This window comes from Dendrobates tinctorius, unplaced genomic scaffold, assembly GCF_039654945.1.
Source record: "Dendrobates tinctorius isolate UK_male_01 unplaced genomic scaffold, ASM3965494v1 ptg000293l, whole genome shotgun sequence".
Lineage (NCBI taxonomy): Eukaryota > Metazoa > Chordata > Amphibia > Anura > Dendrobatidae > Dendrobates > Dendrobates tinctorius.
The window spans coordinates 2,508,000-2,531,138 of record NW_027361960.1 but is presented as its reverse complement, the minus strand read 5'-3'; positions in this window follow the sequence as shown (position 1 = coordinate 2,531,138).

Below are 23,139 nucleotides of genomic sequence, written 5' to 3'. Positions count from 1 at the left end.
GGGCTCTATTGAATAGTGAATGTTTTGAATTTTCTCCAAAAGTAAAGTAGTTGCAAACTCATGCTTTTAGAGACTTGTTTGGGCTCATGAGAGGAGTAGAAAAATATCAAAAATTTCAGTCCTGCATGATTCTACCAAGAAATGTGTGTTCATTCAAACCGCTGGTTTTTGATAGTTTGGGCCCTATTGAATAATGAATGTTTTGAATTTTCTCCAAAAGTAAAGTAGTTGCAAACTCATCCTTTTAGAAACTTGTTTGGGCTGTTGAGAGGAGTAAAAAACCATCAAAAATTTCAATCCTGCATGATTTTACCAAGAAATGTGATTCTTCATTCAAAACCTGATTTTTGCTATCGGGCTCTATTGAATAGTGAATGTTTTGAATTTTCTCCAAAAGTAAAGTAGTTGCAAACTCATGCTTTTAGAGACTTGTTTGGGCTCATGAGAGGAGTAGAAAAACATCAAAAATTTCAGTCCTGCATGATTCTACCAAGAAATGTGTGTTCATTGAAACCACTGGTTTTTGATAGTTTGGGCCCTATTGAATAATGAATGTTTTGAATTTTCTAAAAAAGTAAAGTAGTTGCAAACTCATCCTTTTAGAAACTTGTTTGGGCTGTTGAGAGGATTAAAAAACCATCAAAAATTTCAATCCTGCATGATTTTACCAAGAAATGTGATTCTTCATTCAAAACCTGATTTTTGCTATTGGGCTCTATTGAATAGTGAATGTTTTGAATTTTCTCCAAAAGTAAAGGAGTTGCAAACTCATGCTTTTAGAGACTTGTTTGGGCTCATGACAGGAGTAGAAAAACATCAAAAATTTCAGTCCTGCATGATTCTACCAAGAAATGTGTGTTCATTCAAACCGCTGGTTTTTGATAGTTTGGGCCCTATTGAATAATGAATGTTTTGAATTTTCTCCAAAAGTAAAGTAGTTGCAAACTCATCCTTTTAGAAACTTGTTTGGGCTGTTGAGAGGAGTAAAAAACCATCAAAAATTTCAATCCTGCATGATTCTACCAAGAAATGTGATTCTTCATTCAAAACGCTGGTTTTTGCTATTGGGCTCTATTGAATAATGAATGTTTTGAATTTTCTCCAAAAGTAAAGTAGTTGCAAACTCATGCTTTTAGAGACTTGTTTGGGCTCATGAGAGGAGTAGAAAAACATCAAAAATTTCAGTCCTGCATGATTCTACCAAGAAATGTGTGTTCATTGAAACCGCTGGTTTTTGATAGTTTGGGCCCTATTGAATAATGAATGTTTTAAATTTTCTGCAAAAGTAAAGTAGTTGCAAACTCATCCTTTTAGAAACTTGTTTCGGCTGTTGAGAGGAGTAAAAAACCATCAAAAATTTCAATCCTGCATGATTTTACCAAGAAATGTGATTCTTCATTCAAAACCTGATTTTTGCTATTGCGCTCTATTGAATAGTGAATGTTTTGAATTTTCTCCAAAAGTAAAGTAGTTGCAAACTCATGCTTTTAGAGACTTGTTTGGGCTCATGAGAGGAGTAGAAAAACATCAAAAATTTCAGTCCTGCATGATTCTACCAAGAAATGTGTGTTCATTCAAACCGCTGGTTTTTGATAGTTTGGGCCCTATTGAATAATGAATGTTTTGAATTTTCTCCAAAAGTAAAGTAGTTGCAAACTCATCCTTTTAGAAACTTGTTTGGGCTGTTGAGAGGAGTAAAAAACCATCAAAAATTTCAATCCTGCATGATTCTACCAAGAAATGTGATTCTTCATTCAAAACGCTGGTTTTTGCTATTGGGCTCTATTGAATAATGAATGTTTTGAATTTTCTCCAAAAGTAAAGTAGTTGCAAACTCATGCTTTTAGAGACTTGTTTGGGCTCATGAGAGGAGTAGAAAAACATCAAAAATTTCAGTCCTGCATGATTCTACCAAGAAATGTGTGTTCATTGAAACCGCTGGTTTTTGATAGTTTGGGCCCTATTGAATAATGAATGTTTTGAATTTTCTCCAAAAGTAAAGTAGTTGCAAACTCATCCTTTTAGAAACTTGTTTGGGCTGTTGAGAGGAGTAAAAAACCATCAAAAATTTCAATCCTGCATGATTCTACCAAGAAATGTGATTCTTCATTCAAAACGCTGGTTTTTGCTATTGGGCTCTATTGAATAATGAATGTTTTGAATTTTCTCCAAAAGTAAAGTAGTTGCAAACTCATGCTTTTAGAGACTTGTTTGGGCTCATGAGAGGAGTAGAAAAACATCAAAAATTTCAGTCCTGCATGATTCTACCAAGAAATGTGTGTTCATTGAAACCGCTGTTTTTTGATAGTTTGGGCCCTATTGAATAATGAATGTTTTGAATTTTCTCCAAAAGTAAAGTAGTTGCAAACTCATCCTTTTAGAAACTTGTTTGGGCTGTTGAGAGGAGTAAAAAACCATCAAAAATTTCAATCCTGAATGATTTTACCAAGAAATGTGATTCTTCATTCAAAACCTGATTTTTGCTATTGGGCTCTATTGAATAGTGAATGTTTTGAATTTTCTCCAAAAGTAAAGTAGTTGCAAACTCATGCTTTTAGAGACTTGTTTGGGCTCATGAGAGGAGTAGAAAAATATCAAAAATTTCAGTCCTGCATGATTCTACCAAGAAATGTGTGTTCATTCAAACCGCTGGTTTTTGATAGTTTGGGCCCTATTGAATAATGAATGTTTTGAATTTTCTCCAAAAGTAAAGTAGTTGCAAACTTATCCTTTTAGAAACTTGTTTGGGCTGTTGAGAGGAGTAAAAAACCATCAAAAATTTCAATCCTGCATGATTCTACCAAGAAATGTGATTCTTCATTCAAAACGCTGGTTTTTGCTATTGGGCTCTATTGAATAATGAATGTTTTGAATTTTCTCCAAAAGTAAAGTAGTTGCAAACTCATGCTTTTAGAGACTTGTTTGGGCTCATGAGAGGAGTAGAAAAACATCAAAAATTTCAGTCCTGCATGATTCTACCAAGAAATGTGTGTTCATTCAAACCGCTGGTTTTTGATAGTTTGGGCCCTATTGAATAATGAATGTTTTGAATTTTCTCCAAAAGTAAAGTAGTTGCAAACTCATCCTTTTAGAAACTTGTTTGGGCTGTTGAGAGGAGTAAAAAACCATCAAAAATTTCAATCCTGCATGATTCTACCAAGAAATGTGATTCTTCATTCAAAACGCTGGTTTTTGCTATTGGGCTCTATTGAATAATGAATGTTTTGAATTTTCTCCAAAAGTAAAGTAGTTGCAAACTCATCATTTTAGAAACTTTTTTTGGGCTGTTGAGAGGAGTAAAAAACCATCAAAAATTTCAATCCTGCATGATTCTACCAAGAAATGTGATTCTTCATTCAAAACGCTGGTTTTTGCTATTGGGCTCTATTGAATAATGAATGTTTTGAATTTTCTCCAAAAGTAAAGTAGTTGCAAACTCATGCTTTTAGAGACTTGTTTGGGCTCATGAGAGGAGTAGAAAAACATCAAAAATTTCAGTCCTGCATGATTCTACCAAGAAATGTGTGTTCATTCAAACCGCTGGTTTTTGATAGTTTGGGCCCTATTGAATAATGAATGTTTTGAATTTTCTCCAAAAGTAAAGTAGTTGTAAACTCATCCTTTTAGAAACTTGTTTGGGCTGTTGAGAGGAGTAAAAAACCATCAAAAATTTCAATCCTGCATGATTTTACCAAGAAATGTGATTCTTCATTCAAAACCTGATTTTTGCTATTGGGCTCTATTGAATAGTGAATGTTTTGAGTTTTCTCCAAAAGTAAAGTAGTTGCAAACTCATGCTTTTAGAGACTTGTTTGGGCTCATGAGAGGAGTAGAAAAACATCAAAAATTTCAGTCCTGCATGATTCTACCAAGAAATGTGTGTTCATTCAAACCGCTGGTTTTTGATAGTTTGGGCCCTATTGAATAATGAATGTTTTGAATTTTCTCCAAAAGTAAAGTAGTTGCAAACTCATCCTTTTAGAAACTTGTTTGGGCTGTTGAGAGGAGTAAAAAACCATCAAAAATTTCAATCCTGCATGATTTTACCAAGAAATGTGATTCTTCATTCAAAACCTGATTTTTGCTAATGGGCTCTATTGAATAGTGAATGTTTTGAATTTTCTCCAAAAGTAAAGTAGATGCAAACTCATGCTTTTAGAGACTTGTTTGGGCTCATGAGAGGAGTAGAAAAACATCAAAAATTTCAGTCCTGCATGATTCTACCAAGAAATGTGTGTTCATTCAAACCTCTGGTTTTTGATAGTTTGGGCCCTATTGAATAATGAATGTTTTGAATTTTCTCCAAAAGTAAAGTAGTTGCAAACTCATCCTTTTAGAAACTTGTTTGGGCTGTTGAGAGGAGTAAAAAACCATCAAAAATTTCAATCCTGAATGATTTTACCAAGAAATGTGATTCTTCATTCAAAACCTGATTTTTGCTATTGGGCTCTATTGAATAGTGAATGTTTTGAATTTTCTCCAAAAGTAAAGTAGTTGCAAACTCATGCTTTTAGAGACTTGTTTGGGCTCATGAGAGGAGTAGAAAAATATCAAAAATTTCAGTCCTGCATGATTCTACCAAGAAATGTGTGTTCATTCAAACCGCTGGTTTTTGATAGTTTGGGCCCTATTGAATAATGAATGTTTTGAATTTTCTCCAAAAGTAAAGTAGTTGCAAACTCATCCTTTTAGAAACTTGTTTGGGCTGTTGAGAGGAGTAAAAAACCATCAAAAATTTCAATCCTGCATGATTTTACCAAGAAATGTGATTCTTCATTCAAAACCTGATTTTTGCTATTGGGCTCTATTGAATAGTGAATGTTTTGAATTTTCTCCAAAAGTAAAGTAGTTGCAAACTCATGCTTTTAGAGACTTGTTTGGGCTCATGAGAGGAGTAGAAAAACATCAAAAATTTCAGTCCTGCATGATTCTACCAAGAAATGTGTGTTCATTGAAACCACTGGTTTTTGATAGTTTGGGCCCTATTGAATAATGAATGTTTTGAATTTTCTCCAAAAGTAAAGTAGTTGCAAACTCATCCTTTTAGAAACTTGTTTGGGCTGTTGAGAGGAGTAAAAAACCATCAAAAATTTCAATCCTGCATGATTTTACCAAGAAATGTGATTCTTCATTCAAAACCTGATTTTTGCTAATGGGCTCTATTGAATAGTGAATGTTTTGAATTTTCTCCAAAAGTAAAGTAGTTGCAAACTCATGCTTTTAGAGACTTGTTTGGGCTCATGAGAGGAGTAGAAAAACATCAAAAATTTCAGTCCTGCATGATTCTACCAAGAAATGTGTGTTCATTCAAACCTCTGGTTTTTGATAGTTTGGGCCCTATTGAATAATGAATGTTTTGAATTTTCTCCAAAAGTAAAGTAGTTGCAAACTCATCCTTTTAGAAACTTGTTTGGGCTGTTGAGAGGAGTAAAAAACCATCAAAAATTTCAATCCTGCATGATTTTACCAAGAAATGTGATTCTTCATTCAAAACCTGATTTTTGCTATTGGGCTCTATTGAATAGTGAATGTTTTGAATTTTCTCCAAAAGTAAAGTAGTTGCAAACTCATGCTTTTAGAGACTTGTTTGGGCTCATGAGAGGAGTAGAAAAACATCAAAAATTTCAGTCCTGCATGATTCTACCAAGAAATGTGTGTTCATTGAAACCACTGGTTTTTGATAGTTTGGGCCCTATTGAATAATGAATGTTTTGAATTTTCTAAAAAAGTAAAGTAGTTGCAAACTCATCCTTTTAGAAACTTGTTTGGGCTGTTGAGAGGAGTAAAAAACCATCAAAAATTTCAATCCTGCATGATTCTACCAAGAAATGTGATTCTTCATTCAAAACGCTGGTTTTTGCTATTGGGCTCTATTGAATAATGAATGTTTTGAATTTTCTCCAAAAGTAAAGTAGTTGCAAACTCATGCTTTTAGAGACTTGTTTGGGCTCATGAGAGGAGTAGAAAAACATCAAAAATTTCAGTCCTGCATGATTCTACCAAGAAATGTGTGTTCATTGAAACCGCTAGTTTTTGATAGTTTGGGCCCTATTGAATAATGAATGTTTTGAATTTTCTCCAAAAGTAAAGTAGTTGCAAACTCATCCTTTTAGAAACTTGTTTGGGCTGTTGAGAGGAGTAAAAAACCATCAAAAATTTCAATCCTGAATGATTTTACCAAGAAATGTGATTCTTCATTCAAAACCTGATTTTTGCTATTGGGCTCTATTGAATAGTGAATGTTTTGAATTTTCTCCAAAAGTAAAGTAGTTGCAAACTCATGCTTTTAGAGACTTGTTTGGGCTCATGAGAGGAGTAGAAAAACATCAAAAATTTCAGTCCTGCATGATTCTACCAAGAAATGTGTGTTCATTCAAACCGCTGGTTTTTGATAGTTTGGGCCCTATTGAATAATGAATGTTTTGAATTTTCTCCAAAAGTAAAGTAGTTGCAAACTCATCCTTTTAGAAACTTGTTTGGGCTGTTGAGAGGAGTAAAAAACCATCAAAAATTTCAATCCTGCATGATTTTACCAAGAAATGTGATTCTTCATTCAAAACCTGATTTTTGCTATTGGGCTCTATTGAATAGTGAATGTTTTGAATTTTCTCCAAAAGTAAAGTAGTTGCAAACTCATGCTTTTAGAGACTTGTTTGGGCTCATGAGAGGAGTAGAAAAACATAAAAAATTTCAGTCCTGCATGATTCTACCAAGAAATGTGTGTTCATTGAAACCGCTGGTTTTTGATAGTTTGGGCCCTATTGAATAATGAATGTTTTGAATTTTCTCCAAAAGTAAAGTAGTTGCAAACTCATCCTTTTAGAAACTTTTTTGGGCTGTTGAGAGGAGTAAAAAACCATCAAAAATTTCAATCCTGCATGATTCTACGAAGAAATGTGATTCTTCATTGAAAACGCTGGTTTTTGCTATTGGGCTCTATTGAATAATGAATGTTTTGAATTTTCTCCAAAAGTAAAGTAGTTGCAAACTCATGCTTTTAGAGACTTGTTTGGGCTCATGAGAGGAGTAGAAAAACATCAAAAATTTCAGTCCTGCATGATTCTACCAAGAAATGTGTGTTCATTGAAACCGCTGGTTTTTGATAGTTTGGGCCCTATTGAATAATGAATGTTTTGAATTTTCTCCAAAAGTAAAGTAGTTGCAAACTCATCCTTTTAGAAACTTGTTTGGCCTGTTGAGAGGAGTAAAAAACCATCAAAAATTTAAATCCTGCATGATTTTACCAAGAAATGTGATTCTTCATTCAAAACCTGATTTTTGCTATTGGGCTCTATTGAATAGTGAATGTTTTGAATTTTCTCCAAAAGTAAAGTAGTTGCAAACTCATGCTTTTAGAGACTTGTTTGGGCTCATGAGAGGAGTAGAAAAACATCAAAAATTTCAGTCCTGCATGATTCTACCAAGAAATGTGTGTTCATTCAAACCTCTGGTTTTTGATAGTTTGGGCCCTATTGAATAATGAATGTTTTGAATTTTCTCCAAAAGTAAAGTAGTTGCAAACTCATCCTTTTAGAAACTTGTTTGGGCTGTTGAGAGGAGTAAAAAACCATCAAAAATTTCAATCCTGCATGATTCTACCAAGAAATGTGATTCTTCATTCAAAACCTGATTTTTGCTATTGGGCTCTATTGAATAATGAATGTTTTGAATTTTCTCCAAAAGTAAAGTAGTTGCAAACTCATGCTTTTAGAGACTTGTTTGGGCTCATGAGAGGAGTAGAAAAACATCAAAAATGTCAGTCCTGCATGATTCTACCAAGAAATGTGTGTTCATTGAAACCGCTGGTTTTTGATAGTTTGGGCCCTATTGAATAATGAATGTTTTGAATTTTCTCCAAAAGTAAAGTAGTTGCAAACTCATCCTTTTAGAAACTTGTTTGGGCTGTTGAGAGGAGTAAAAAACCATCAAAAATTTCAATCCTGCATGATTCTACCAAGAAATGTGATTCTTCATTCAAAACGCTGGTTTTTGCTATTGGGCTCTATTGAATAATGAATGTTTTGAATTTTCTCCAAAAGTAAAGTAGTTGCAAACTCATGCTTTTAGAGACTTGTTTGGGCTCATGAGAGGAGTAGAAAAACATCAAAAATTTCAGTCCTGCATGATTCTACCAAGAAATGTGTGTTCATTGAAACCGCTGGTTTTTGATAGTTTGGGCCCTATTGAATAATGAATGTTTTGAATTTTCTAAAAAAGTAAAGTAGTTGCAAACTCATCCTTTTAGAAACTTGTTTGGGCTGTTGAGAGGATTAAAAAACCATCAAAAATTTCAATCCTGCATGATTTTACCAAGAAATGTGATTCTTCATTCAAAACCTGATTTTTGCTATTGGGCTCTATTGAATAGTGAATGTTTTGAATTTTCTCCAAAAGTAAAGGAGTTGCAAACTCATGCTTTTAGAGACTTGTTTGGGCTCATGAGAGGAGTAGAAAAACATCAAAAATTTCAGTCCTGCATGATTCTACCAAGAAATGTGTGTTCATTCAAACCGCTGGTTTTTGATAGTTTGGGCCCTATTGAATAATGAATGTTTTGAATTTTCTCCAAAAGTAAAGTAGTTGCAAACTCATCCTTTTAGAAACTTGTTTGGGCTGTTGAGAGGAGTAAAAAACCATCAAAAATTTCAATCCTGCATGATTCTACCAAGAAATGTGATTCTTCATTCAAAACGCTGGTTTTTGCTATTGGGCTCTATTGAATAATGAATGTTTTGAATTTTCTCCAAAAGTAAAGTAGTTGCAAACTCATGCTTTTAGAGACTTGTTTGGGCTCATGAGAGGAGTAGAAAAACATCAAAAATTTCAGTCCTGCATGATTCTACCAAGAAATGTGTGTTCATTGAAACCGCTGGTTTTTGATAGTTTGGGCCCTATTGAATAATGAATGTTTTAAATTTTCTGCAAAAGTAAAGTAGTTGCAAACTCATCCTTTTAGAAACTTGTTTCGGCTGTTGAGAGGAGTAAAAAACCATCAAAAATTTCAATCCTGCATGATTTTACCAAGAAATGTGATTCTTCATTCAAAACCTGATTTTTGCTATTGCGCTCTATTGAATAGTGAATGTTTTGAATTTTCTCCAAAAGTAAAGTAGTTGCAAACTCATGCTTTTAGAGACTTGTTTGGGCTCATGAGAGGAGTAGAAAAACATCAAAAATTTCAGTCCTGCATGATTCTACCAAGAAATGTGTGTTCATTCAAACCGCTGGTTTTTGATAGTTTGGGCCCTATTGAATAATGAATGTTTTGAATTTTCTCCAAAAGTAAAGTAGTTGCAAACTCATCCTTTTAGAAACTTGTTTGGGCTGTTGAGAGGAGTAAAAAACCATCAAAAATTTCAATCCTGCATGATTCTACCAAGAAATGTGATTCTTCATTCAAAACGCTGGTTTTTGCTATTGGGCTCTATTGAATAATGAATGTTTTGAATTTTCTCCAAAAGTAAAGTAGTTGCAAACTCATGCTTTTAGAGACTTGTTTGGGCTCATGAGAGGAGTAGAAAAACATCAAAAATTTCAGTCCTGCATGATTCTACCAAGAAATGTGTGTTCATTGAAACCGCTGGTTTTTGATAGTTTGGGCCCTATTGAATAATGAATGTTTTGAATTTTCTCCAAAAGTAAAGTAGTTGCAAACTCATCCTTTTAGAAACTTGTTTGGGCTGTTGAGAGGAGTAAAAAACCATCAAAAATTTCAATTCTGAATGATTTTACCAAGAAATGTGATTCTTCATTCAAAACCTGATTTTTGCTATTGGGCTCTATTGAATAGTGAATGTTTTGAATTTTCTCCAAAAGTAAAGTAGTTGCAAACTCATGCTTTTAGAGACTTGTTTGGGCTCATGAGAGGAGTAGAAAAACATCAAAAATTTCAGTCCTGCATGATTCTACCAAGAAATGTGTGTTCATTCAAACCGCTGGTTTTTGATAGTTTGGGCCCTATTGAATAATGAATGTTTTGAATTTTCTCCAAAAGTAAAGTAGTTGCAAACTCATCCTTTTAGAAACTTGTTTGGGCTGTTGAGAGGAGTAAAAAACCATCAAAAATTTCAATCCTGAATGATTTTACCAAGAAATGTGATTCTTCATTCAAAACCTGATTTTTGCTATTGGGCTCTATTGAATAGTGAATGTTTTGAATTTTCTCCAAAAGTAAAGTAGTTGCAAACTCATGCTTTTAGAGACTTGTTTGGGCTCATGAGAGGAGTAGAAAAATATCAAAAATTTCAGTCCTGCATGATTCTACCAAGAAATGTGTGTTCATTCAAACCGCTGGTTTTTGATAGTTTGGGCCCTATTGAATAATGAATGTTTTGAATTTTCTCCAAAAGTAAAGTAGTTGCAAACTCATCCTTTTAGAAACTTGTTTGGGCTGTTGAGAGGAGTAAAAAACCATCAAAAATTTCAATCCTGCATGATTTTACCAAGAAATGTGATTCTTCATTCAAAACCTGATTTTTGCTATTGGGCTCTATTGAATAGTGAATGTTTTGAATTTTCTCCAAAAGTAAAGTAGTTGCAAACTCATGCTTTTAGAGACTTGTTTGGGCTCATGAGAGGAGTAGAAAAACATCAAAAATTTCAGTCCTGCATGATTCTACCAAGAAATGTGTGTTCATTGAAACCACTGGTTTTTGATAGTTTGGGCCCTATTGAATAATGAATGTTTTGAATTTTCTAAAAAAGTAAAGTAGTTGCAAACTCATCCTTTTAGAAACTTGTTTGGGCTGTTGAGAGGAGTAAAAAACCATCAAAAATTTCAATCCTGCATGATTCTACCAAGAAATGTGATTCTTCATTCAAAACGCTGGTTTTTGCTATTGGGCTCTATTGAATAATGAATGTTTTGAATTTTCTCCAAAAGTAAAGTAGTTGCAAACTCATGCTTTTAGAGACTTGTTTGGGCTCATGAGAGGAGTAGAAAAACATCAAAAATTTCAGTCCTGCATGATTCTACCAAGAAATGTGTGTTCATTGAAACCGCTAGTTTTTGATAGTTTGGGCCCTATTGAATAATGAATGTTTTGAATTTTCTCCAAAAGTAAAGTAGTTGCAAACTCATCCTTTTAGAAACTTGTTTGGGCTGTTGAGAGGAGTAAAAAACCATCAAAAATTTCAATCCTGAATGATTTTACCAAGAAATGTGATTCTTCATTCAAAACCTGATTTTTGCTATTGGGCTCTATTGAATAGTGAATGTTTTGAATTTTCTCCAAAAGTAAAGTAGTTGCAAACTCATGCTTTTAGAGACTTGTTTGGGCTCATGAGAGGAGTAGAAAAACATCAAAAATTTCAGTCCTGCATGATTCTACCAAGAAATGTGTGTTCATTCAAACCGCTGGTTTTTGATAGTTTGGGCCCTATTGAATAATGAATGTTTTGAATTTTCTCCAAAAGTAAAGTAGTTGCAAACTCATCCTTTTAGAAACTTGTTTGGGCTGTTGAGAGGAGTAAAAAACCATCAAAAATTTCAATCCTGCATGATTTTACCAAGAAATGTGATTCTTCATTCAAAACCTGATTTTTGCTATTGGGCTCTATTGAATAGTGAATGTTTTGAATTTTCTCCAAAAGTAAAGTAGTTGCAAACTCATGCTTTTAGAGACTTGTTTGGGCTCATGAGAGGAGTAGAAAAACATAAAAAATTTCAGTCCTGCATGATTCTACCAAGAAATGTGTGTTCATTGAAACCGCTGGTTTTTGATAGTTTGGGCCCTATTGAATAATGAATGTTTTGAATTTTCTCCAAAAGTAAAGTAGTTGCAAACTCATCCTTTTAGAAACTTTTTTGGGCTGTTGAGAGGAGTAAAAAACCATCAAAAATTTCAATCCTGCATGATTCTACGAAGAAATGTGATTCTTCATTGAAAACGCTGGTTTTTGCTATTGGGCTCTATTGAATAATGAATGTTTTGAATTTTCTCCAAAAGTAAAGTAGTTGCAAACTCATGCTTTTAGAGACTTGTTTGGGCTCATGAGAGGAGTAGAAAAACATCAAAAATTTCAGTCCTGCATGATTCTACCAAGAAATGTGTGTTCATTGAAACCGCTGGTTTTTGATAGTTTGGGCCCTATTGAATAATGAATGTTTTGAATTTTCTCCAAAAGTAAAGTAGTTGCAAACTCATCCTTTTAGAAACTTGTTTGGCCTGTTGAGAGGAGTAAAAAACCATCAAAAATTTAAATCCTGCATGATTTTACCAAGAAATGTGATTCTTCATTCAAAACCTGATTTTTGCTATTGGGCTCTATTGAATAGTGAATGTTTTGAATTTTCTCCAAAAGTAAAGTAGTTGCAAACTCATGCTTTTAGAGACTTGTTTGGGCTCATGAGAGGAGTAGAAAAACATCAAAAATTTCAGTCCTGCATGATTCTACCAAGAAATGTGTGTTCATTCAAACCTCTGGTTTTTGATAGTTTGGGCCCTATTGAATAATGAATGTTTTGAATTTTCTCCAAAAGTAAAGTAGTTGCAAACTCATCCTTTTAGAAACTTGTTTGGGCTGTTGAGAGGAGTAAAAAACCATCAAAAATTTCAATCCTGCATGATTCTACCAAGAAATGTGATTCTTCATTCAAAACCTGATTTTTGCTATTGGGCTCTATTGAATAATGAATGTTTTGAATTTTCTCCAAAAGTAAAGTAGTTGCAAACTCATGCTTTTAGAGACTTGTTTGGGCTCATGAGAGGAGTAGAAAAACATCAAAAATGTCAGTCCTGCATGATTCTACCAAGAAATGTGTGTTCATTGAAACCGCTGGTTTTTGATAGTTTGGGCCCTATTGAATAATGAATGTTTTGAATTTTCTCCAAAAGTAAAGTAGTTGCAAACTCATCCTTTTAGAAACTTGTTTGGGCTGTTGAGAGGAGTAAAAAACCATCAAAAATTTCAATCCTGCATGATTCTACCAAGAAATGTGATTCTTCATTCAAAACGCTGGTTTTTGCTATTGGGCTCTATTGAATAATGAATGTTTTGAATTTTCTCCAAAAGTAAAGTAGTTGCAAACTCATGCTTTTAGAGACTTGTTTGGGCTCATGAGAGGAGTAGAAAAACATCAAAAATTTCAGTCCTGCATGATTCTACCAAGAAATGTGTGTTCATTGAAACCGCTGGTTTTTGATAGTTTGGGCCCTATTGAATAATGAATGTTTTGAATTTTCTAAAAAAGTAAAGTAGTTGCAAACTCATCCTTTTAGAAACTTGTTTGGGCTGTTGAGAGGATTAAAAAACCATCAAAAATTTCAATCCTGCATGATTTTACCAAGAAATGTGATTCTTCATTCAAAACCTGATTTTTGCTATTGGGCTCTATTGAATAGTGAATGTTTTGAATTTTCTCCAAAAGTAAAGGAGTTGCAAACTCATGCTTTTAGAGACTTGTTTGGGCTCATGAGAGGAGTAGAAAAACATCAAAAATTTCAGTCCTGCATGATTCTACCAAGAAATGTGTGTTCATTCAAACCGCTGGTTTTTGATAGTTTGGGCCCTATTGAATAATGAATGTTTTGAATTTTCTCCAAAAGTAAAGTAGTTGCAAACTCATCCTTTTAGAAACTTGTTTGGGCTGTTGAGAGGAGTAAAAAACCATCAAAAATTTCAATCCTGCATGATTCTACCAAGAAATGTGATTCTTCATTCAAAACGCTGGTTTTTGCTATTGGGCTCTATTGAATAATGAATGTTTTGAATTTTCTCCAAAAGTAAAGTAGTTGCAAACTCATGCTTTTAGAGACTTGTTTGGGCTCATGAGAGGAGTAGAAAAACATCAAAAATTTCAGTCCTGCATGATTCTACCAAGAAATGTGTGTTCATTGAAACCGCTGGTTTTTGATAGTTTGGGCCCTATTGAATAATGAATGTTTTAAATTTTCTGCAAAAGTAAAGTAGTTGCAAACTCATCCTTTTAGAAACTTGTTTCGGCTGTTGAGAGGAGTAAAAAACCATCAAAAATTTCAATCCTGCATGATTTTACCAAGAAATGTGATTCTTCATTCAAAACCTGATTTTTGCTATTGCGCTCTATTGAATAGTGAATGTTTTGAATTTTCTCCAAAAGTAAAGTAGTTGCAAACTCATGCTTTTAGAGACTTGTTTGGGCTCATGAGAGGAGTAGAAAAACATCAAAAATTTCAGTCCTGCATGATTCTACCAAGAAATGTGTGTTCATTCAAACCGCTGGTTTTTGATAGTTTGGGCCCTATTGAATAATGAATGTTTTGAATTTTCTCCAAAAGTAAAGTAGTTGCAAACTCATCCTTTTAGAAACTTGTTTGGGCTGTTGAGAGGAGTAAAAAACCATCAAAAATTTCAATCCTGCATGATTCTACCAAGAAATGTGATTCTTCATTCAAAACGCTGGTTTTTGCTATTGGGCTCTATTGAATAATGAATGTTTTGAATTTTCTCCAAAAGTAAAGTAGTTGCAAACTCATGCTTTTAGAGACTTGTTTGGGCTCATGAGAGGAGTAGAAAAACATCAAAAATTTCAGTCCTGCATGATTCTACCAAGAAATGTGTGTTCATTGAAACCGCTGGTTTTTGATAGTTTGGGCCCTATTGAATAATGAATGTTTTGAATTTTCTCCAAAAGTAAAGTAGTTGCAAACTCATCCTTTTAGAAACTTGTTTGGGCTGTTGAGAGGAGTAAAAAACCATCAAAAATTTCAATTCTGAATGATTTTACCAAGAAATGTGATTCTTCATTCAAAACCTGATTTTTGCTATTGGGCTCTATTGAATAGTGAATGTTTTGAATTTTCTCCAAAAGTAAAGTAGTTGCAAACTCATGCTTTTAGAGACTTGTTTGGGCTCATGAGAGGAGTAGAAAAACATCAAAAATTTCAGTCCTGCATGATTCTACCAAGAAATGTGTGTTCATTCAAACCGCTGGTTTTTGATAGTTTGGGCCCTATTGAATAATGAATGTTTTGAATTTTCTCCAAAAGTAAAGTAGTTGCAAACTCATCCTTTTAGAAACTTGTTTGGGCTGTTGAGAGGAGTAAAAAACCATCAAAAATTTCAATCCTGAATGATTTTACCAAGAAATGTGATTCTTCATTCAAAACCTGATTTTTGCTATTGGGCTCTATTGAATAGTGAATGTTTTGAATTTTCTCCAAAAGTAAAGTAGTTGCAAACTCATGCTTTTAGAGACTTGTTTGGGCTCATGAGAGGAGTAGAAAAATATCAAAAATTTCAGTCCTGCATGATTCTACCAAGAAATGTGTGTTCATTCAAACCGCTGGTTTTTGATAGTTTGGGCCCTATTGAATAATGAATGTTTTGAATTTTCTCCAAAAGTAAAGTAGTTGCAAACTCATCCTTTTAGAAACTTGTTTGGGCTGTTGAGAGGAGTAAAAAACCATCAAAAATTTCAATCCTGCATGATTTTACCAAGAAATGTGATTCTTCATTCAAAACCTGATTTTTGCTATTGGGCTCTATTGAATAGTGAATGTTTTGAATTTTCTCCAAAAGTAAAGTAGTTGCAAACTCATGCTTTTAGAGACTTGTTTGGGCTCATGAGAGGAGTAGAAAAACATCAAAAATTTCAGTCCTGCATGATTCTACCAAGAAATGTGTGTTCATTGAAACCACTGGTTTTTGATAGTTTGGGCCCTATTGAATAATGAATGTTTTGAATTTTCTCCAAAAGTAAAGTAGTTGCAAACTCATCCTTTTAGAAACTTGTTTGGGCTGTTGAGAGGAGTAAAAAACCATCAAAAATTTCAATCCTGCATGATTTTACCAAGAAATGTGATTCTTCATTCAAAACCTGATTTTTGCTAATAGGCTCTATTGAATAGTGAATGTTTTGAATTTTCTCCAAAAGTAAAGTAGTTGCAAACTCATGCTTTTAGAGACTTGTTTGGGCTCATGAGAGGAGTAGAAAAACATCAAAAATTTCAGTCCTGCATGATTCTACCAAGAAATGTGTGTTCATTCAAACCTCTGGTTTTTGATAGTTTGGGCCCTATTGAATAATGAATGTTTTGAATTTTCTCCAAAAGTAAAGTAGTTGCAAACTCATCCTTTTAGAAACTTGTTTGGGCTGTTGAGAGGAGTAAAAAACCATCAAAAATTTCAATCCTGCATGATTTTACCAAGAAATGTGATTCTTCATTCAAAACCTGATTTTTGCTATTGGGCTCTATTGAATAGTGAATGTTTTGAATTTTCTCCAAAAGTAAAGTAGTTGCAAACTCATGCTTTTAGAGACTTGTTTGGGCTCATGAGAGGAGTAGAAAAACATCAAAAATTTCAGTCCTGCATGATTCTACCAAGAAATGTGTGTTCATTCAAACCGCTGGTTTTTGATAGTTTGGGCCCTATTGAATAATGAATGTTTTGAATTTTCTCCAAAAGTAAAGTAGTTGCAAACTCATCCTTTTAGAAACTTGTTTGGCCTGTTGAGAGGAGTAAAAAACCATCAAAAATTTAAATCCTGCATGATTTTACCAAGAAATGTGATTCTTCATTCAAAACCTGATTTTTGCTATTGGGCTCTATTGAATAGTGAATGTTTTGAATTTTCTCCAAAAGTAAAGTAGTTGCAAACTCATGCTTTTAGAGACTTGTTTGGGCTCATGAGAGGAGTAGAAAAACATCAAAAATTTCAGTCCTGCATGATTCTACCAAGAAATGTGTGTTCATTCAAACCTCTGGTTTTTGATAGTTTGGGCCCTATTGAATAATGAATGTTTTGAATTTTCTCCAAAAGTAAAGTAGTTGCAAACTCATCCTTTTAGAAACTTGTTTGGGCTGTTGAGAGGAGTAAAAAACCATCAAAAATTTCAATCCTGCATGATTCTACCAAGAAATGTGATTCTTCATTCAAAACCTGATTTTTGCTATTGGGCTCTATTGAATAATGAATGTTTTGAATTTTCTCCAAAAGTAAAGTAGTTGCAAACTCATGCTTTTAGAGACTTGTTTGGGCTCATGAGAGGAGTAGAAAAACATCAAAAATGTCAGTCCTGCATGATTCTACCAAGAAATGTGTGTTCATTGAAACCGCTGGTTTTTGATAGTTTGGGCCCTATTGAATAATGAATGTTTTGAATTTTCTCCAAAAGTAAAGTAGTTGCAAACTCATCCTTTTAGAAACTTGTTTGGGCTGTTGAGAGGAGTAAAAAACCATCAAAAATTTCAATCCTGCATGATTCTACCAAGAAATGTGATTCTTCATTCAAAACGCTGGTTTTTGCTATTGGGCTCTATTGAATAATGAATGTTTTGAATTTTCTCCAAAAGTAAAGTAGTTGCAAACTCATGCTTTTAGAGACTTGTTTGGGCTCATGAGAGGAGTAGAAAAACATCAAAAATTTCAGTCCTGCATGATTCTACCAAGAAATGTGTGTTCATTGAAACCACTGGTTTTTGATAGTTTGGGCCCTATTGAATAATGAATGTTTTGAATTTTCTAAAAAAGTAAAGTAGTTGCAAACTCATCCTTTTAGAAACTTGTTTGGGCTGTTGAGAGGATTAAAAAACCATCAAAAATTTCAATCCTGCATGATTTTACCAAGAAATGTGATTCTTCATTCAAAACCTGATTTTTGCTATTGGGCTCTATTGAATAGTGAATGTTTTGAATTTTCTCCAAAAGTAAAGGAGTTGCAAACTCATGCTTTTAGAGACTTGTTTGGGCTCATGAGAGGAGTAGAAAAACATCAAAAATTTCAGTCCTGCATGATTCTACCAAGAAATGTGTGTTCATTCAAACCGCTGGTTTTTGATAGTTTGGGCCCTATTGAATAATGAATGTTTTGAATTTTCTCCAAAAGTAAAGTAGTTGCAAACTCATCCTTTTAGAAACTTGTTTGGGCTGTTGAGAGGAGTAAAAAACCATCAAAAATTTCAATCCTGCATGATTCTACCAAGAAATGTGATTCTTCATTCAAAACGCTGGTTTTTGCTATTGGGCTCTATTGAATAATGAATGTTTTGAATTTTCTCCAAAAGTAAAGTAGTTGCAAACTCATGCTTTTAGAGACTTGTTTGGGCTCATGAGAGGAGTAGAAAAACATCAAAAATTTCAGTCCTGCATGATTCTACCAAGAAATGTGTGTTCATTGAAACCGCTGGTTTTTGATAGTTTGGGCCCTATTGAATAATGAATGTTTTAAATTTTCTGCAAAAGTAAAGTAGTTGCAAACTCATCCTTTTAGAAACTTGTTTCGGCTGTTGAGAGGAGTAAAAAACCATCAAAAATTTCAATCCTGCATGATTTTACCAAGAAATGTGATTCTTCATTCAAAACCTGATTTTTGCTATTGCGCTCTATTGAATAGTGAATGTTTTGAATTTTCTCCAAAAGTAAAGTAGTTGCAAACTCATGCTTTTAGAGACTTGTTTGGGCTCATGAGAGGAGTAGAAAAACATCAAAAATTTCAGTCCTGCATGATTCTACCAAGAAATGTGTGTTCATTCAAACCGCTGGTTTTTGATAGTTTGGGCCCTATTGAATAATGAATGTTTTGAATTTTCTCCAAAAGTAAAGTAGTTGCAAACTCATCCTTTTAGAAACTTGTTTGGGCTGTTGAGAGGAGTAAAAAACCATCAAAAATTTCAATCCTGCATGATTCTACCAAGAAATGTGATTCTTCATTCAAAACGCTGGTTTTTGCTATTGGGCTCTATTGAATAGTGAATGTTTTGAATTTTCTCCAAAAGTAAAGTAGTTGCAAACTCATGCTTTTAGAGACTTGTTTGGGCTCATGAGAGGAGTAGAAAAATATCAAAAATTTCAGTCCTGCATGATTCTACCAAGAAATGTGTGTTCATTCAAACCGCTGGTTTTTGATAGTTTGGGCCCTATTGAATAATGAATGTTTTGAATTTTCTCCAAAAGTAAAGTAGTTGCAAACTCATCCTTTTAGAAACTTGTTTGGGCTGTTGAGAGGAGTAAAAAACCATCAAAAATTTCAATCCTGCATGATTCTACCAAGAAATGTGATTCTTCATTCAAAACGCTGGTTTTTGCTATTGGGCTCTATTGAATAATGAATGTTTTGAATTTTCTCCAAAAGTAAAGTAGTTGCAAACTCATGCTTTTAGAGACTTGTTTGGGCTCATGAGAGGAGTAGAAAAACATCAAAAATTTCAGTCCTGCATGATTCTACCAAGAAATGTGTGTTCATTCAAACCGCTGGTTTTTGATAGTTTGGGCCCTATTGAATAATGAATGTTTTGAATTTTCTCCAAAAGTAAAGTAGTTGCAAACTCATCCTTTTAGAAACTTGTTTGGGCTGTTGAGAGGAGTAAAAAACCATCAAAAATTTCAATCCTGAATGATTTTACCAAGAAATGTGATTCTTCATTCAAAACCTGATTTTTGCTATTGGGCTCTATTGAATAGTGAATGTTTTGAATTTTCTCCAAAAGTAAAGTAGTTGCAAACTCATGCTTTTAGAGACTTGTTTGGGCTCATGAGAGGAGTAGAAAAATATCAAAAATTTCAGTCCTGCATGATTCTACCAAGAAATGTGTGTTCATTCAAACCGCTGGTTTTTGATAGTTTGGGCCCTATTGAATAATGAATGTTTTGAATTTTCTCCAAAAGTAAAGTAGTTGCAAACTCATCCTTTTAGAAACTTGTTTGGGCTGTTGAGAGGAGTAAAAAACCATCAAAAATTTCAATCCTGCATGATTTTACCAAGAAATGTGATTCTTCATTCAAAACCTGATTTTTGCTATTGGGCTCTATTGAATAGTGAATGTTTTGAATTTTCTCCAAAAGTAAAGTAGTTGCAAACTCATGCTTTTAGAGACTTGTTTGGGCTCATTAGAGGAGTAGAAAAACATCAAAAATTTCAGTCCTGCATGATTCTACCAAGAAATGTGTGTTCATTGAAACCACTGGTTTTTGATAGTTTGGGCCCTATTGAATAATGAATGTTTTGAATTTTCTCCAAAAGTAAAGTAGTTGCAAACTCATCCTTTTAGAAACTTGTTTGGGCTGTTGAGAGGAGTAAAAAACCATCAAAAATTTCAATCCTGCATGATTTTACCAAGAAATGTGATTCTTCATTCAAAACCTGATTTTTGCTAATAGGCTCTATTGAATAGTGAATGTTTTGAATTTTCTCCAAAAGTAAAGTAGTTGCAAACTCATGCTTTTAGAGACTTGTTTGGGCTCATGAGAGGAGTAGAAAAACATCAAAAATTTCAGTCCTGCATGATTCTACCAAGAAATGTGTGTTCATTCAAACCTCTGGTTTTTGATAGTTTGGGCCCTATTGAATAATGAATGTTTTGAATTTTCTCCAAAAGTAAAGTAGTTGCAAACTCATCCTTTTAGAAACTTGTTTGGGCTGTTGAGAGGAGTAAAAAACCATCAAAAATTTCAATCCTGCATGATTTTACCAAGAAATGTGATTCTTCATTCAAAACCTGATTTTTGCTATTGGGCTCTATTGAATAGTGAATGTTTTGAATTTTCTCCAAAAGTAAAGTAGTTGCAAACTCATGCTTTTAGAGACTTGTTTGGGCTCATGAGAGGAGTAGAAAAACATCAAAAATTTCAGTCCTGCATGATTCTACCAAGAAATGTGTGTTCATTCAAACCGCTGGTTTTTGATAGTTTGGGCCCTATTGAATAATGAATGTTTTGAATTTTCTCCAAAAGTAAAGTAAACTTGTTTGGGCTGTTGAGAGGAGTAAAAAACCATCAAAAATTTCAATCCTGCATGATTTTACCAAGAAATGTGATTCTTCATTCAAAACCTGATTTTTGCTATCGGGCTCTATTGAATAGTGAATGTTTTGAATTTTCTCCAAAAGTAAAGTAGTTGCAAACTCATGCTTTTAGAGACTTGTTTGGGCTCATGAGAGGAGTAGAAAAACATCAAAAATTTCAGTCCTGCATGATTCTACCAAGAAATGTGTGTTCATTGAAACCACTGGTTTTTGATAGTTTGGGCCCTATTGAATAATGAATGTTTTGAATTTTCTAAAAAAGTAAAGTAGTTGCAAACTCATCCTTTTAGAAACTTGTTTGGGCTGTTGAGAGGATTAAAAAACCATCAAAAATTTCAATCCTGCATGATTTTACCAAGAAATGTGATTCTTCATTCAAAACCTGATTTTTGCTATTGGGCTCTATTGAATAGTGAATGTTTTGAATTTTCTCCAAAAGTAAAGGAGTTGCAAACTCATGCTTTTAGAGACTTGTTTGGGCTCATGAGAGGAGTAGAAAAACATCAAAAATTTCAGTCCTGCATGATTCTACCAAGAAATGTGTGTTCATTCAAACCGCTGGTTTTTGATAGTTTGGGCCCTATTGAATAATGAATGTTTTGAATTTTCTCCAAAAGTAAAGTAGTTGCAAACTCATCCTTTTAGAAACTTGTTTGGGCTGTTGAGAGGAGTAAAAAACCATCAAAAATTTCAATCCTGCATGATTCTACCAAGAAATGTGATTCTTCATTCAAAACGCTGGTTTTTGCTATTGGGCTCTATTGAATAATGAATGTTTTGAATTTTCTCCAAAAGTAAAGTAGTTGCAAACTCATGCTTTTAGAGACTTGTTTGGGCTCATGAGAGGAGTAGAAAAACATCAAAAATTTCAGTCCTGCATGATTCTACCAAGAAATGTGTGTTCATTGAAACCGCTGGTTTTTGATAGTTTGGGCCCTATTGAATAATGAATGTTTTAAATTTTCTGCAAAAGTAAAGTAGTTGCAAACTCATCCTTTTAGAAACTTGTTTCGGCTGTTGAGAGGAGTAAAAAACCATCAAAAATTTCAATCCTGCATGATTTTACCAAGAAATGTGATTCTTCATTCAAAACGCTGGTTTTTGCTATTGGGCTCTATTGAATAATGAATGTTTTGAATTTTCTCCAAAAGTAAAGTAGTTGCAAACTCATGCTTTTAGAGACTTGTTTGGGCTCATGAGAGGAGTAGAAAAACATCAAAAATTTCAGTCCTGCATGATTCTACCAAGAAATGTGTGTTCATTGAAACCGCTGTTTTTTGATAGTTTGGGCCCTATTGAATAATGAATGTTTTGAATTTTCTCCAAAAGTAAAGTAGTTGCAAACTCATCCTTTTAGAAACTTGTTTGGGCTGTTGAGAGGAGTAAAAAACCATCAAAAATTTCAATCCTGAATGATTTTACCAAGAAATGTGATTCTTCATTCAAAACCTGATTTTTGCTATTGGGCTCTATTGAATAGTGAATGTTTTGAATTTTCTCCAAAAGTAAAGTAGTTGCAAACTCATGCTTTTAGAGACTTGTTTGGGCTCATGAGAGGAGTAGAAAAATATCAAAAATTTCAGTCCTGCATGATTCTACCAAGAAATGTGTGTTCATTCAAACCGCTGGTTTTTGATAGTTTGGGCCCTATTGAATAATGAATGTTTTGAATTTTCTCCAAAAGTAAAGTAGTTGCAAACTCATCCTTTTAGAAACTTGTTTGGGCTGTTGAGAGGAGTAAAAAACCATCAAAAATTTCAATCCTGCATGATTCTACCAAGAAATGTGATTCTTCATTCAAAACGCTGGTTTTTGCTATTGGGCTCTATTGAATAATGAATGTTTTGAATTTTCTCCAAAAGTAAAGTAGTTGCAAACTCATGCTTTTAGAGACTTGTTTGGGCTCATGAGAGGAGTAGAAAAACATCAAAAATTTCAGTCCTGCATGATTCTACCAAGAAATGTGTGTTCATTCAAACCGCTGGTTTTTGATAGTTTGGGCCCTATTGAATAATGAATGTTTTGAATTTTCTCCAAAAGTAAAGTAGTTGCAAACTCATCCTTTTAGAAACTTGTTTGGGCTGTTGAGAGGAGTAAAAAACCATCAAAAATTTCAATCCTGCATGATTCTACCAAGAAATGTGATTCTTCATTCAAAACGCTGGTTTTTGCTATTGGGCTCTATTGAATAATGAATGTTTTGAATTTTCTCCAAAAGTAAAGTAGTTGCAAACTCATCATTTTAGAAACTTTTTTTGGGCTGTTGAGAGGAGTAAAAAACCATCAAAAATTTCAATCCTGCATGATTCTACCAAGAAATGTGATTCTTCATTCAAAACGCTGGTTTTTGCTATTGGGCTCTATTGAATAATGAATGTTTTGAATTTTCTCCAAAAGTAAAGTAGTTGCAAACTC